The sequence below is a fragment of the Periplaneta americana genome, chromosome 3 (assembly GCF_040183065.1).
Source record: "Periplaneta americana isolate PAMFEO1 chromosome 3, P.americana_PAMFEO1_priV1, whole genome shotgun sequence".
Classification (NCBI taxonomy): domain Eukaryota; kingdom Metazoa; phylum Arthropoda; class Insecta; order Blattodea; family Blattidae; genus Periplaneta; species Periplaneta americana.
In genome coordinates, this window is record NC_091119.1 from 204,667,871 (window position 1) to 204,684,151 (window position 16,281).

The window sequence follows — 16,281 nt, forward strand, 5'->3', positions numbered from 1 at the left end:
TACATGTTTAGATTCATTACCAACTCCTGTTGAGTAGTTAAAATAGTGCTAACAGACGTTATAGTTAAGTGTTGGTTATCTTAATCTAAATTATGTTGAACAAATGGAAAATACATTAACAAAGCGTTAAAAATAAACAGACTGTTGATTTAACATTCGTTAAGCAAAATTAAACATTACTTGGACAAACTGGCCAAGAGTGTAACGAAAGTTTCTGTAACAGTATGTTAAAATTATTCTCTTGTTTAGTTTCCATTTTCTCAGGAACCATGACCAAATTTTGGCGTAGGAGTTGGTACTACTTGATTGTGGTGTGATGCAATCCTTTATTAATAATTTGGCTGAAAATGTGATATTTACCATCAAATATTTGGGGAGAGAGAAAAAAAATCTAAAATTTTCACTGTACCAGAAAATTTTATTACACTCTGTAGTTGCTATCCTTGTGGATGTTTCAACTATGAGTTAGATAATAAAATTGTGTTTCCAAGAATATATATTTCACCTGAAAATTTTGTTTTCCAAACAGTTGCTGTTGTCTACACAAAGTGCAATCAAGCACACACAGTACCGTTGTGACGACGTAACATTTTATCCGTAAATTTTGTTCTGAAGTTGTCAGATGGAACAAACGTCCAGTTGGAAAAGAAAAGATGTGCCGTATGTGATGCCGCACTGACTCATAACTCTCTGCTACGTGAGCGGCGCACGTTCCGCGGCAGCAGTTCTGCACTCCGAGATGAGCGCCGCACAGTCTGTCTCTCTCTAACCTCAACCCCTTTTCAGTTACTACCGTATTCACTCACACTCGTTCCAATTTCGAAAATTGCCTACGTCCTTTCATCTTGCACCCCCTGAACCTCCCCACCCCACTTCTTCCATACACCGGCACTACGAACGAATCATTGTAAGACTCCACGGCATGCAGAATGGGTCTCACAGGGTGAGTAAACATTTACTTTCTTCTCTGGAGGAAACACTATGCCACTCTTCTTTAAAGAATTTCCATTTTTCAGGTTTCCGCAGCGTTTTGGGTGATGGCGGTTACTTCCCTCAGCACTGGATCGTCTTCTCAAAGAGAATGCTGGAGTAAGGATCAAATATTCATTTTCAGCTCACATCCATCCATCAGCCTGCTCACAATATGCCATTCGACAGTACACCGCCACTCCATTCCATTCCAATTGGTCCACTAACATTACCCACTCAACTCAATTTCTTCTCATCACAATTATATTATCCATTCTATTCCAATTGATCCACTAACATTACCCACTCAACTCAATTTCTTCTCATCACAATTATATTATCCATTTCAGTCCAATTGATCCACTAACATTACCCACTCAACTCAATTTATTCTCATCACAATTATATTATCCATTCCATTCCAATTGATCCACTGACATTACCCACTCAGCTCAATTTCTTCTCATCACAATTATATTATCCATTCCATTCCAATTGACCCACTGACATTACCCACTCACCTCAATTTCTTCTCATCACAATTATATTATCCATTCCATTCCAATTGATCCACTAACATTACCCACTCAACTCAATTTATTCTCATCACAATTATATTATCCATTCCATTCCAATTGATCCACTAACATTATCCACTCAACTCAATTTCTTCTCATCACAATTATATTATCCATTCCATTCCAATTGATCCACTAACATTACCCACTCAACTCAATTTATTCTCATCACAATTATATTATCCATTCCATTCCAATTGATCCACTAACATTATCCACTCAACTCAATTTCTTCTCATCACAATTATATTATCCATTCCATTCCAATTCGACCACTCCACCTCATTCTATTCCAATCAAATTCATCCAATCCATTACCTACATCCACTCCATATACTCCACGCATTTCTTTCTGTTGCACTCATAACTTTCCGATGCATCCACTTCATTCCATTCCAACCACTCCAATTCAATCCAATGCACCTAATCCATTCAGTTCCATTCCTTTGATCCAATCCACTTCAATTAATTCCATATACTTAAATTAATTTCATCGAATGACCTCCAATCTATTTCGTACACTTAATTCCATTTCATTTCATCTAACCCATTTCAAAAAATTTCACCCACTGCATGCCATTTCTTTTCATCCAACTAATTTCAATCTATTTCATTTACTCCATTTCATCGAATTCAATTCAATATATTTCATGCAGTGAATTTCATACAATTTCATCCAATACACTTCAATGTATTTCACAAATTTCACTTCAATTGGTTTTAATCTAATATATCTACTAAATTCCATGTAATTCCATCCAATCCATTTCAATCTATTTCACATACTCCATCCCATTCAATTCATTTCGATCTATCACATCCACTATATTCTATTTCATCCCATCAAATCCATTTCAATCTATTTCATTTAGGCCTACTTCATTTCATTTAATTCAGTTCATCTTAATGTATTTCTTACACTAGGTTCAATATAGTTCCATCCAATCAATTTATTTCAGCTACTCCATTTCTTTTCATTCAATCTACTTCAGTATACGGTATGCGCCAAAACATACAGCTGAAACTCGCACTGATCCAGCGCATGTATGTATCGTATCCATGGTGAAGTTTATTTATCTCAACTCATTGTTGTATTATTGATATATAATATACTGAAGATTTGCTAAAATAGTTCTCACAACAGAGGAGAAAGCGTTCATTTTCGAGCATCATTTCCGGTCATACGGAGTGGACCGAGATTGCGCCATGTTAAAGAGCAGCACCAGAAGCGATTTAACAATGCGGCACCGAATAACACAACATTGTTAGCTGTCGTCGAGAAGTTCCGTCGTACGAGACCAGTCTTATGTCGCCTTGCACGTTATAATGACTTATCTTGATTTTCAGAGTATGTTTTTAATTTCAGTATTCCGTATGACCGGAAATAAAGCTCCACAATAAACACCTTCTCCTCTGTTGTGAGAACCATAATTTCGGAAATCAACACAAAACTGAATTCACTATAATATGTCAAACTATTGTATACAATAAATAAATATTTGGTTGCTAGGGAAACGTGGACAGCAGATGAGGGATAATTTCGGTATTGCTTGTTTTGGCGCGTACTGTATGTCATATACTACGTTTCATTCCATTTCATATACTGGAATTCATGTCATTTCATCTAATCCATTTCAATATATTTCATACTCTCCATTTAATGCATTCTTTATGTACTTTACAATTCATTTTTATATTTTCAGATATGTCTAGTAATATAATAAAATAAATATATATAAATTTCAATCATAAGACACATCTGCTTGCTTTTTTTTTGACACATCTGTTTGCAAATCTTTATTTGCTATATGAATATGGAATATATTAACGTTTTCGCCTTATTGGGCATCATCAGATATAATAAAATATGTAATCTGAACCTTGATCAAATTGAGTAAATAACAAATGAGCAATGTATTATACATGGTGTTGGATCTTCATGAGCTTTATGTATAAAACTATAATTAAAATTGGAGGATAATTGATTTCAATGTGATGCAAACTTTTGAAATTGAAATTGAAAATTGATTGTGTATACATATAACTTATGTTACAGTATAAATACAAATTAATCAATTAGAATTGTACGAAATATCAGTAATGTTAAAATAAATTGTGAATAAAAATGAATAAAATGAATATATTAGCTTAAAATGAATTAATTAAAATTCACAATATTCGAAGAATAAAATGTCTTGAGGTACTGTATACAATATTGATGTTGTGTAGTGACTGATGGATCTTATGTTGTCGATTGGTTGCAATTATACATGTAGAATTTCAATCGTGTACTGAAAAACAAAGGTGGGGAGAATCAGAGTTGTAATTCATAATAGTTATACTTGATCTAAGCAATAATTAATAATCAAAATAGAGAGGATGTAAAGTTAGTTATTTTACAGATGTGTCTTACGATTGAAATTTATATATATATATATATATATATATATATATATATATATATATATTTTTTTTTTTTTATTTATGTACTTTGTATAGATATACAGTACATGTAATACTTTTCCATTAATCACGTAAATTCCGTTCTAAGGATTCTCTCGTAATCAACCGAGCGAAAGCGGAAAAAAAAAGGCTTTGGAGGAAAAAGTGATCGACAGAGGGGAAATTCATAATACATGACTAGACTCTACATAATATTATATGTAGGCCTACTTTGAAGTTGCATATTTTAAAACTAAGTCAATTCTTTGCTTGACGTCGTAACTTTTGAGCTGCATGCAATGTTGCCAACCGTGGCGATGCACTGACAGGCAGGAAGTGTGAAAGATGACGCTGCACTCTAATGAATTTGCGTTGCTTTCGCTCTGTCGCGGGATTAAAACGATCGAAGCTGTGAGCAAGCAAACAATGTAAACATTACTTCTCTTTTTTCATCTGTACTCGTACCCTTTATAACCCCCCCACATCGTTTTCTAGTATGAGCGGAGACAAGCGGAATTGTCTGGATTACTTCGCTTTAAATCGGATTAACGAGAAGTGAAGTTCGGAAAAGGGGAGGCGCGGAGGGGAGGGGAGGCCGAAGGGAAAAAGCCACGTGTCTGCGAAAAAAAAGAGGAGGGGTGGATGGAAATGTTACAGATAGTTTGGTGGATGGATAGACACTACCGCTCCGCTGTCACAGCACGGGAGGAATTAGGTTCCGATATCAATCACTCTAATATCGTCCTCACCGCTCCGGTGATCATCGACTTCGCACTAGGTCCGAAGTACGCGGCTTCGAACACTGTGTAATCCACTCCCAACCTGGCGAAGTCACATCCTATTAGTGATGATTAGCCTGAACGTTTGCTGATGTCAGTGACAGCTATTCTCTTCACTCGATCAGCAGTGACGGAGTATCGAGAGTGATAGCAGTGGCGGATTTAGGCCAAGGCAACCTAGGTAGTTTGCCTAGGGCGGCAATTTCCAGGGGGCGGCATTTTTTCTCTCTTTTTCTCTTCCTTTTCTTTTTTTTTAATTTTCATTATACAATGGAATTTGTTTTTAAAAATACTAAACTTGTTATTTTATATATATTATTTTAATGTACCGAAGTACATATGATATTTCCATGCAGATATTCTGCGTCATCATACGATGAAAGAGTAATGGAACAGAGAAAAATTCTCTCCGGCTCCGGGATTTGAACCCGGGTCTTCAGCTCTACGTGTTGATGCTTTATCCACTAAGCCACACCGGATACAACCCCGGCGTCGGATAGAATGTACTTCGGTACATTAAAATAATATATATGATATGCGTAAATCACTTCGTGATTTAAGACGGCGCTTATTCCGTCGGATCCCGGCCAACTAGTCACTCATAATGAGTGCACCTCAGCACATGTGTGGACTTCGGTCCTGCGTTCATAGACATCTATGACGTAGTGCAGAGGGCGGCCACTAGAGGGAACCCAAGAGTTGGACCTTAATCTGAGGCGATTCTATCCGACGCCGGGGTTGTATCCGGTGTGGCTTAGTGGATAAAGCATCAGCACGTAGAGCTGAAGACCCGGGTTCAAATCCCGGCGCCGGAGAGAATTTTTCTCCGTTCCATTACTCTTACATCGTACTAGACTTGTTGTTTTCTGAAGTTTGTTCTCGAAAACCTTGTGGAAGTCGGATATTGTTTTGCTATCGCATTGTCGTGGTCGTGGCGAGAGTAAAAGGGAAGTGCGCAGCTGCATAATTATATTCAGGCTTCGGTCCTGGGCACAGAAACGCATGAAGTTCAGAACGCACGGACGATAGATGTTAAATGTTATGTTTTATTTAACGACGCTCGCAACTGCAGAGGTTATATCAGCGTAAGATGCATGTACAGTATTTTCATTCCAGTAATTCATTGTTTGCTGAAATGTAACATTTCATTTAAACTAAACATGACCTGTATAATAGCTGCTCATAAACTGTTTGTGGGAGTTGGGGAGGGGAGGCGGATAATTTTAGTATTGCCTAAGGGCGGCACTATACCTACATCCGGCCCTGGGTGATAGATATTTTTGGAGAAAATATATGCACTACTTTTAGTTGATTCTCTTTTATTTTTCTTTCTTCATTTCTTTTCCTCCCTTTAATTAATTTTACTTTCGATTTTTATTTCAAAGAATATTAATCTCACTTCAAAATCGAAACAATGTTTTAAAATGAGAAATATCAATAATAAATAGTCCTGAATCGAAGTACATCTTTAGTGAATATTACACAACCGATCTGGTCAATTTGATACTCGGGGAAATTAAAACGCTTCAATATTCACAAATCAACTAGACTTAATTTCCTTTCGAAAACAGATGAATCATCCTAACGTTACCGCGCAGTACCCATGGCAACCCTGCAGCATTCTGCAGACAAATGCGAATCGTGTCAATTCCATTTCATTTTGTACGGCAAGGTGAAAGATACGAATAAAGTAATACTTGTGTATCCACTTCAAAAGGGTATACACGGCAGGGAGCTACATTAAATTACATTTAAATAACGTAGCCTACTTCCGTAAAAATGTATTAATAAATTAAATTACATTACAACTTATAAGTTTTGGTTTTATGTCAAATACTAACATTAAGTGCCCATATCGCTCTGAATTCCAAGCCACAATAAATAAAATTATTTATAACAGACTGATCACTGATAATATGTGACCGATTCGATCCTACCATCTAAAGTCATGTGATTTTCACTTGTGGCATGGTATGAAAGATAAAGGGTACGGAACAAACCCTCAAACATTGAAGGAATTGAAAGACAATATCCGGGGCCAGATTGAAATTATTACAAAATGAAATACGATTTATTATTTATAAAATGAAATACAGAAAATATTCCTAAGAGTCCATTTTTTCTTACATAGTTGCAAAAATAATTTGTACAGTTCCTTTTTAAACACAGAATCATTCATTAATTTTAGGTGACTGTAGGCCTAATAATTTAAGTGAAGATTAATTTTTGATCCTACAGAATGTATATATGTTATGGTAACGATTATTAGAGGAGAAAAATTCGCTTCGGCGCCGGGGATCGAACCCGGGTCCTTGGTTCAAGTGCTCTAACCACTGAGCCAAGCCGAAGTTCAATCCACAGCACCGGATCGAATCCCTCTCCTCTAGTGTTTTTCCCTTTGTGGACTGACTCCAATTTCAACATATATATTATTAAGGGCCGATTGTATAAACCATTTAATCTTAGATCAGAGGTTAAATTGATCCTTGTTTCAGCTGAACTTGGAATTTTGTGTTGTATAAAGACTAATCTCAGATTAATTTGTCTCAAACTAAAGTCAACTTTGACTGAAGAAATTTCTCCGATTAAGTTAGATGATCCAAGTTCAGTTATTTCTTTTCTGTTTGAAATATACGAGTGGCAGATTGTGCAAAAAGAATAACCATTATTATTAATATTAATAGATATGGTAGATACATTTATATATATTTTTTTCAATTTCTTGCCTTAATACACAAACATTCTTATATTTTATAAGGCTCTATCGTGTTCAGCAGTATCAAATAACATAACCTATAATTATATTATGTTTATAACAACCATTAATTATTAATGGATATGATAGGTACATTCATAAATGTTCAATTAACTGTATTACTAAACGAAAATTGTCGTTTTATAAAGCTTTATTATGTTTAGCAGTATCAAACACCATAACATGATAACAACTTGGAGAACAGTCAACCTTCTTCTTATTGTCCGCCATTAATTAAAATGCACAAAACAAACCAGTCTCTCCAACAGAGTGTACGGAAAGTCGCCAAAGAGTAGTTGGGAAGTCGCTAGATTTCTCATTATCAACAAAGAAAGATTAAATTTTGTCACTATGGGCTACTAAAAAGGTCGCTAAATCCCTATTTAAGCAAGAAATTAAAAGTTAAAAAAAATTGTCGTTGACGAAGAGTTAAAGTCGCTAAATTGGCGACACTGAACAAACCTGTACAAAATGGCCCGCGCATCACAAACTTCACTTGTTTATGCGATGTTGCTAAATCCTTTTCACGTGAACTTAGATTGCATTTGAACCAAGGTAATTTGACCGCAGAAAAGTTTTACACAATAGAAGAAGTGTCTGAACTCGGTTCACTTTCCGATCTTCGATCAAAGTTGATCTTTAGTCAGGGAGTTTTATACAACTGGGCCTAAGTCAACTGCCATTATACAAGGAGCGCACACAACTGAGTGACTTGGTGGCCGGGATTCCACAGTAATATGCAATGTTGGACGAAGAATCTAAGTAAAGTTTAATTTTTGATCCTACAGAATATATCTGTTATGGTAACAATGATTATTAAGAATTGTGTAGTTTAGGCCGAAATTAGAGTTATGCGTGAGACCAGATTCGGTATTACACTTAGGTTAAATTAGTGGGAGATAAATAACTTATCTTCTTGTACAATTAGCATGATAGTTTCACAAATATTCAATTCTATTTTTGTGGAAATATTATAAAAATATACATTCCTAATTCTTTATGATGTATTAATATTTAGTATTTATTTATTTAACCTGGTAGAAATAAGGCCGTGAGGCCTTCTCTGCCCCTCTACCAGGGGATTACAACTATAACATGAACAATAAGATTACAATTAATATTAAATTTACAATTACAATTACAATAAAAATTAAAGTACGACAAGAATACCTAATTAATGAAAGCTAGACATGTTATCATAGAAGTTAAGAACAAAGAATATTTTTGTATTTACTGAATTACAAATTAAACCTATAATAACAAAATTCTATAGTGATGAAATTACCGGATGTCTAAACTTTGAAATGAGATTAATGTGACATTTTATTTGGAAAGATACTAAGTAGTACATTGCAAAAGTATTAGTAGAATAAGTTCTAAATAATTCATGGATGTGAGATTTGGAATTTAAATATATATTTAGAAATATATTAATAGTAATGGAAATGAAGTACTTAATAAGAAGAGTCGTAAATTCAAGCTTCCAGCTGGAGGTATGAAGAAGAACGAACGATGCAAATACAGTCCTTCAGAGAATTTCATCGATGGCAACACCAATGGGTCATAAAAAGAGGAAACGAGATGACCAAAGCAACTTAATGTATGGAAACCAACGAGCTGTCTTAAAAAACATGGCAATAGTACATCTTGAGGGAACTGAAGAATAGGAACTTCATAATCGAGGTTTCGAAGACTTTCCACAAAAAGGCGACACTAGCTGCATAACTTACAGTCATATACTATAACCTGCGTTTTTCTGAGTGTAGGATATACTGGGTGTTCATTTCAAAGTGTGTCATGACGTCACTGTTGTTGGGTCACCGATTTGAAGCGAGTTTCAGCTTATATGTCAGAGAAGTTGCCTATTATTTAAGGCGTTCTTCAATCTGAACTTGAGAACGTGTACGGTATAACTTGAACGTCGTAGCAACAGATGGCGGTCTGTACGGTCTGTGTGCTACCATAACCTCTTTCGAACTGTGTTTTGCGCCGGCAAGTCGTACGCAGGGTATTTGTTATCATCGGTTGCGTACGGTAACATTCCACAACACAAATCAAATGCTCCGTGTCCATGTTGACCTTCGAAGTTAATGTCAACAAATACGTAAGTAATCGTCTTAACCCTCTCTCCATATCCCGACAGTACGTATTTCCAAACAGTTCACATTCCTGCCACTACTGGCGTTACCGTACGTATCGGTACGTACTCTTCAGAATGAACGCCGTACTGGCTAGGCAACTTCTCTGCCTCTTAGGTTATACACCTCTGCGGAAGTGTAGGAAGATTGAATTCTCTAGGCTCATCGGCTAGCCACATGACGGCATACAGCGAGCCATGACACACTTTGAACTGAACGCCCAGTAGTGATTGCCATAACAAACCTATGTACAAAAATAATGAATAAATAACTTAATCAGTGGGTCAATTTGACTTAGTAACCATAAATGAAATCATTTGTCTAGAAATTGTCAAAGCCTGCTAATTTCTAAACATGGGCCAATTATTAAGTTATTTTTTATTGTTTTAGATATAAATAACTAGACAGTGGATGCGGGATGATTTATCGTTGCATGTAGCTGCACATTTACTATATGTTACATTTTTTTCATTCAGACCATTGGCTGAACAGGTTTTAAACGTAAACAGACGACGTCAACATGCTGCTGCATCTCCGTACAGTCAGAAGGAAAAGAAAAATAACGTACTGTAGTACATACCTTGCAAGTTCAGTCCTCGTCATCATTGATGCAATTACCAGCGTTGCAGTAAACGACGATATATTCTCGTAAGTTTCGAAGCCGAATCGTCTTCGCCTGTCGCTTGAACAGTTTTTGTATCGAGAGAATTTCTGAAGAAAACCTCTAAAATGGGGATCACTCAATTTCTTTAGAGGAATATTTGTACTGAGCATCATGTTGCACATGTCGTTAGACCCGCACAACTAAATGATGATGATGATGATGAAGATGATGATGATGATGATTCCTCAGATTTCATTTCAACGCATTTCCTGTGCGATGTACTGTTGCAATGTTTCTCTATAGCCTGAGTTGTTCTGGTTTTTATTTCAATTTTACATACATTACGCACGATAGGCCTATTGTCTTCGTTAATACATAAAATGTCACTCTCATACTTCTTAATTGCATTTCGTATCTCTGAGCGAATTTAACGTTTTGCTGTTAAGAATGAATCAGCACAACATATTCAACTCGTACTAAATACTTGAGCAGGATAATACAACTGCATACATTGCGTTCCAATGTTACTATGAACGGACCGGGGTTCCTTCGTTTTTTACGCTGCTGTACTCGCCAGGTACACAAAAGACGGACGACGTGGCACGTGCCATATACTCCGATACGAAACAACTTCATTTTTCCTTAAGTCATCATGCATCCACTGTCTGGACATAACTTAGGCATCTTATGGCAATGTTAAAATCTGTATGTCGTATAACTTAACCTGAAAAAAAAAGAATGGAGAGAAAAATTCAGGAATGAGTGGCCAGATACACAGATAGATATAAATTGGACAGACATATTAGATTGACAGACTAGATTACATTAGATTAGTTTAGATTATATTGGACAGAAATAGATAGATAACATAGCTTTTATTGTTGTCGTAGGGAACGTAAAACCCGAGGCCAAACCAAAAATGGGCTGGAGATCGCATTGATTATGTCTGCCTACTTCAATTGTGAACTGGACTCGATTAGCCACGGGGACAGTGCAACACTTCACAAATTATGAACGAGCCATTGAATAGGACGGCTTCACTGCTATACCAGATGCACTTTTTAGTTCCGTAACGCGTGTGTAGTCATAAATTTTACTGCTCTAATTTATAGTCCTGCTGCAGTCATTTTATTTCCGAGTATTAACTGTTCCTTTATTGAGTAAAACACGAAATTAAAATTGATTTTTCCTCAAATTCATTCTAATACCCATTATCTACAAGTGAAGAGTATGTACTGCGTGTATGTAGACTATATATATATATATATATATATATATATATATATATATATATATATAATGTGATTTAATTAAACATATGATTCGGTTAAGAGAGAAGTTTTATATGATATTCTTATTGAATTTGGTATCCCCAAGAAACTAGTTCGATTAATTAAAATGTGTCTCAGTGAAACGTACAGCAGAGTCCGTATAGGTCAGTTTCTGTCAGATGCGTTTCCAATTGACTGTGGGCTAAAGCAAGGAGATGCACTATCACCTTTACTTTTTAACTTTGCTCTAGAGTATGCCATTAGGAAAGTCCAGGATAACAGAGAGGGTTTGGAATTGAACGGGTTACATCAGCTGCTTGTCTATGCGGATGACGTGAATATGTTAGGAGAAAATCAACAAACGATTAGGGAAAGTACGGGAATTTTACTTCAAACAAGTAAAGAGATAGGTTTGAAAGTAAATCCCTAAAAGACAAAGTATATGATTGTGTTTCGTGTCCAGAATATTGTACGAAATGGAAATATAAAAATTGGAAACTTATCCTTTGTGGAGGTGGAAAAATTCAAATATCTTGGAGCAACAGTAACAAATATAAATGATACTCGGGAGGAAATTAAACACAGAATAAATATGGGAAATGCCTGTTATTATTCGGTTGAGAAGCTTTTATCATCCAGTCTGCTGTCAAAAAATCTGAAAGTTAGAATTTATAAAACAGTTATATTACCGGTTGTTCTTTATGGTTGTGAAACTTGGACTCTCACTTTGAGAGAGGAACATAGGTTAAGGGTGTTTGAGAATAAGGCGCTTAGGAAAATATTTTGAGCTAAGAGGGATGAAGTTACAGGAGAATGGAGAAAGTTACACAACGCAGAACTGCACGCATTGTATTCTTCACCTGACATAATTAGGAACATTAAATCCAGACGTTTGAGATGGGCAGGGCATGTAGCACGTATGGGCGGATTCTGAAATGCATGTAGAGTATTAGTTGGGAGGCCGGAGGAAAAAATACCTTTGGGGAAGCCGAGAAGTAGATGGGATGATAATATTAAAATGGATTTGAGGGAGGTGGGATATCATGGTAGAGACTGGATTAATCTTGCTTAGGATAGGGACCCATGGCGGGCTTATGTGAGGGCGGCAATGAACCTTCGGGTTCCTTAAAAGCGAGTAGCTCAAGTGAACAAGTTTAAATATTGAGGAAGTATTATGTCTTATATGGCTAAACTTAATAAAAAAAAATACATAGTACAACTTTATTAATAGCACGACATGTAGGAAAATCCTTAAGACCGTGGAAGGTCAAACAAGAAGAATGAAGAACATTGCTGCTCGCATGAGTTTCATTCTATCCTTGCCAGAGCTTCACTCCGGTCTCCGTGTAAACAAGCTTGTCATCGCGTTGGCGACAGGCAAACATCCATGTCCTACACCTGTTTTGAACCCACGACCGCAGCGCCCACTCAGCGTAAAAGCCGAGCTCACTGGCCTTTGCTTGCGTGGTGACTGGGAATTTAATTACACGCATATTTGAGTAGTCATCTGTTGAATTCTGGTTATTCACATTTCTTCATTTCCCTGCAGAGGTCACACAAAACAGAATCCACGGCTGTACGTTAAAAAATCAACGACTCTCGTTATGCAGGCCTGTAAGTGCGATCTGCACCCTTTCACTAGAAAACAGCTCCGATAGCGTGGAGCGTTTCCCGTCTTTCGGCTATAAATGAACGCTCCGGGGAATAGAAGGGGGTAGATGCATTGGGGCGGCGAGTACGTTCAGTTAAAAGGGTGTGAGAGGGGGCAGGTGTCACCCCTAGAGCGCTAACTATGCCGGGTTGGGGGTGTGATAATGGTAGGACTCATACTCAATATTTAATGACCCTGTAAGCCTATTTGGCGAAGCTATACAGGAAGGCGGACTATCCAGGCAACAGAAATACACAAACCATTGAGGGCAGGAGTGAGAGGTGTTTACTAGGAACTGGGAGGAAAGTTCAGAGAACAGAGCTGTCAATGACGTTCAGCTTTTTGTTATTCTCACAACATACACGCGCCTGCGCAGTAACTTGCCTCATTTCCACTGCCTTGTTATCGCTATCATATTTTTCCTGGGTATAAAACCGGATTTTTTCTGCATGTGAGGATTAGCCTACAAAAAGTCTGTCCAAGGCACGTCACAGCCCTCACTATTACGGTTCTATAGGGTGATCCGTTTGGGGTGACATAAAATAAAAACGTGATAAAATGAGAACTGCTGCAGTTTAATGTTAAACAATTTGTGCATGCATTCTAGAAGAAGGGAGTTTTGTTCAAATTAAACCTCAACGTGCCCACCATTGCGAACACGACACAGTTCATATCTTGAGGCTAATTCCTCCCATGTGTGGTCGAACACCTCTGGGGTAACTTTCTCAAAAGCTGAGAAAATCTTTATTCCGGATCATGAATATCCCTGGGTCGCTGTGCATACACTTCATTCATCACTAAACTCCAGAGAAAGAAATCGGGTGGTGTCAGGTCTGGGGTATTTGAAGACCACACCAGTTATTACGAAATGTGTCATCCAGATAATCACGGACGTCTGTTACCCAATGAGGTGGTGCACCATCCTGTTGGAACACGATACCCATGCTGCTATCCTGTTCCAGTTGTGGTTCGAAAAAGTTTTTCAACATGTCCAGGTATGGTTCTGATGGAATTGTTTCCTCTGCGAAGATAAGGTTTATTTAACTATATATCCATTTTATACTCATTTATTTATCTATTTATTCATTTATCTACTTATTTATTTATTTATTTATTTATTTATTTATTTCTCTATTTATCCATTTATCTACTTTTTTATTTATTTATCTATTTATCCATCTATCTACTTATTTATTTATTTATTCATTTATTTATTTATCTATTTATCTTCTTAAATAGTTAGGCTATTTACTCATTTATTTAATTAATTATTCACTTGTTTGTTTATTTACCTATTTATCCATTTATCTACGTATTTATTTATTTATTTTTATCAATTTATTTATTTATTTTTAAATTTAATTAATTATTTATTTCTTTATCTATTTATCCATTTTTCTTCTTAAATATTTAGGCTATTTACTCATTTATTTAATTAATTATTCACTTATTTGTATATTTATCTATTTATCCATTTCTCTACTTATTTATTTATTTATCAATTTATTTTAATTTAATTAATTATTTATTTCTTTATCTATTTATCCATTTATTTATTTATTTATCTATTTATCAATTTTTCTTCTTAAATATTTAGGCTATTTACTCATTTATTTAATTAATTATTAATTTATTTATTTGTTGATGTATTTATCCATTTATCTACTTATTTATTTATTTATCAATTTATTAATTTATTATTAATTTAATTAATTATTTCTTTCTTTATCTATTTATCCGTTTATTTATTTACTTTATCCATTTTTCTTGTTAAATATTTAGGCTATTTACTCATTTATTTAATTAATTATTCACTTATATATTTATTTATCTATTTATCCAATTATCTACGTATTTATTTATTTATCAATTTATTAATTTATTTTTTAATTTAATTAATTATTTATTTCTTTATCTATTTACCCATTTATTTATATATATATATATATATATTTATCCATTTACTTACTTATTTATTTATTTGTTTATTTATTTATTTATCCATTTTTCTTCTTAAATATTTAGGCTATTTACTCATTTATTTAATTAATTATTCACTTATTTATTTATCTAATTATGTTCTTATTTATTTATTTATCTATCAATTTGTCCATTTATTTTTAATTTAATTAATTCTTTATTTATTTATCTATTTATCCATTTATCCACTTATGTATTTATATCTTTATTTCTGATATTTCTGGTTTCAAAAATCCACAGGATAGTTCGACGACCCATCAGCTCGCATACCGTACTGTATCCAAGTCCATAAACATCTTCCGGCTCACAAGTCAGTTCCTCTCGTCACCTCACAACCATTGAACCATTTCAGGTGCTGTTACTTTAAACTCGTGACAGATTTGCTTCTTTAATTGTTTGATTTCTGGGTTCTATTTAAGGAGTCGCTCTTTGTGTATCCCCACCCCACTCCTCGTCAAGAAAACGTCTTAGGAAGAAATAAGGACGTGTTTAATTCTTGGCGGAGGACGGAGGAGTTGCGGGATGCAAAACAACAAGGAGCAGCCTGGAAGAGAAAACCGTCTTTTCCTTTCTCCGTGTATGTGCGCCGGCAGCTTTGAATACAGGGGGATTATCCAATACTTGTCTGCTTTGTGTAAGAGAATCTTTTGAAACAAACAGAAAATAAAAACCAACAAGAGCAAGCAGACGAAGGCAGAGGAGTGAAATGTGAATGCTCTGAAGCATGGAATGAATTTCGTGACAATGCCAACTCCGCTGTACGCACTCTCACGCACGCACTACGCATTGCCTTTCCGGGTGAGTAATTATTTAAAAGCCGGGACATATGCAACAATGTTTGCCTTCAAAACCAGCATCGCGTCTTCTCTTTCTCTTCTTCTCCTTCTCTCGTTTTCTGCTCAATTTCTTGTCGTCTTAGTCTGTCGTTTTTCTCTAGTCATTAGGAAATGCGTTTGTTTTCTGTGACTTGATAGTTCAGTTTTGTATTTTTTAGGGTATAAATCTAAAATCGAAATCGGTAATAAATTAGCTGATACTTTTTTTGACAAATAGAGGTCTCCGTTAAGGGTGCAGTTTGTTACCAACTTTGTTTAAAATTTATGTGCATGACGTT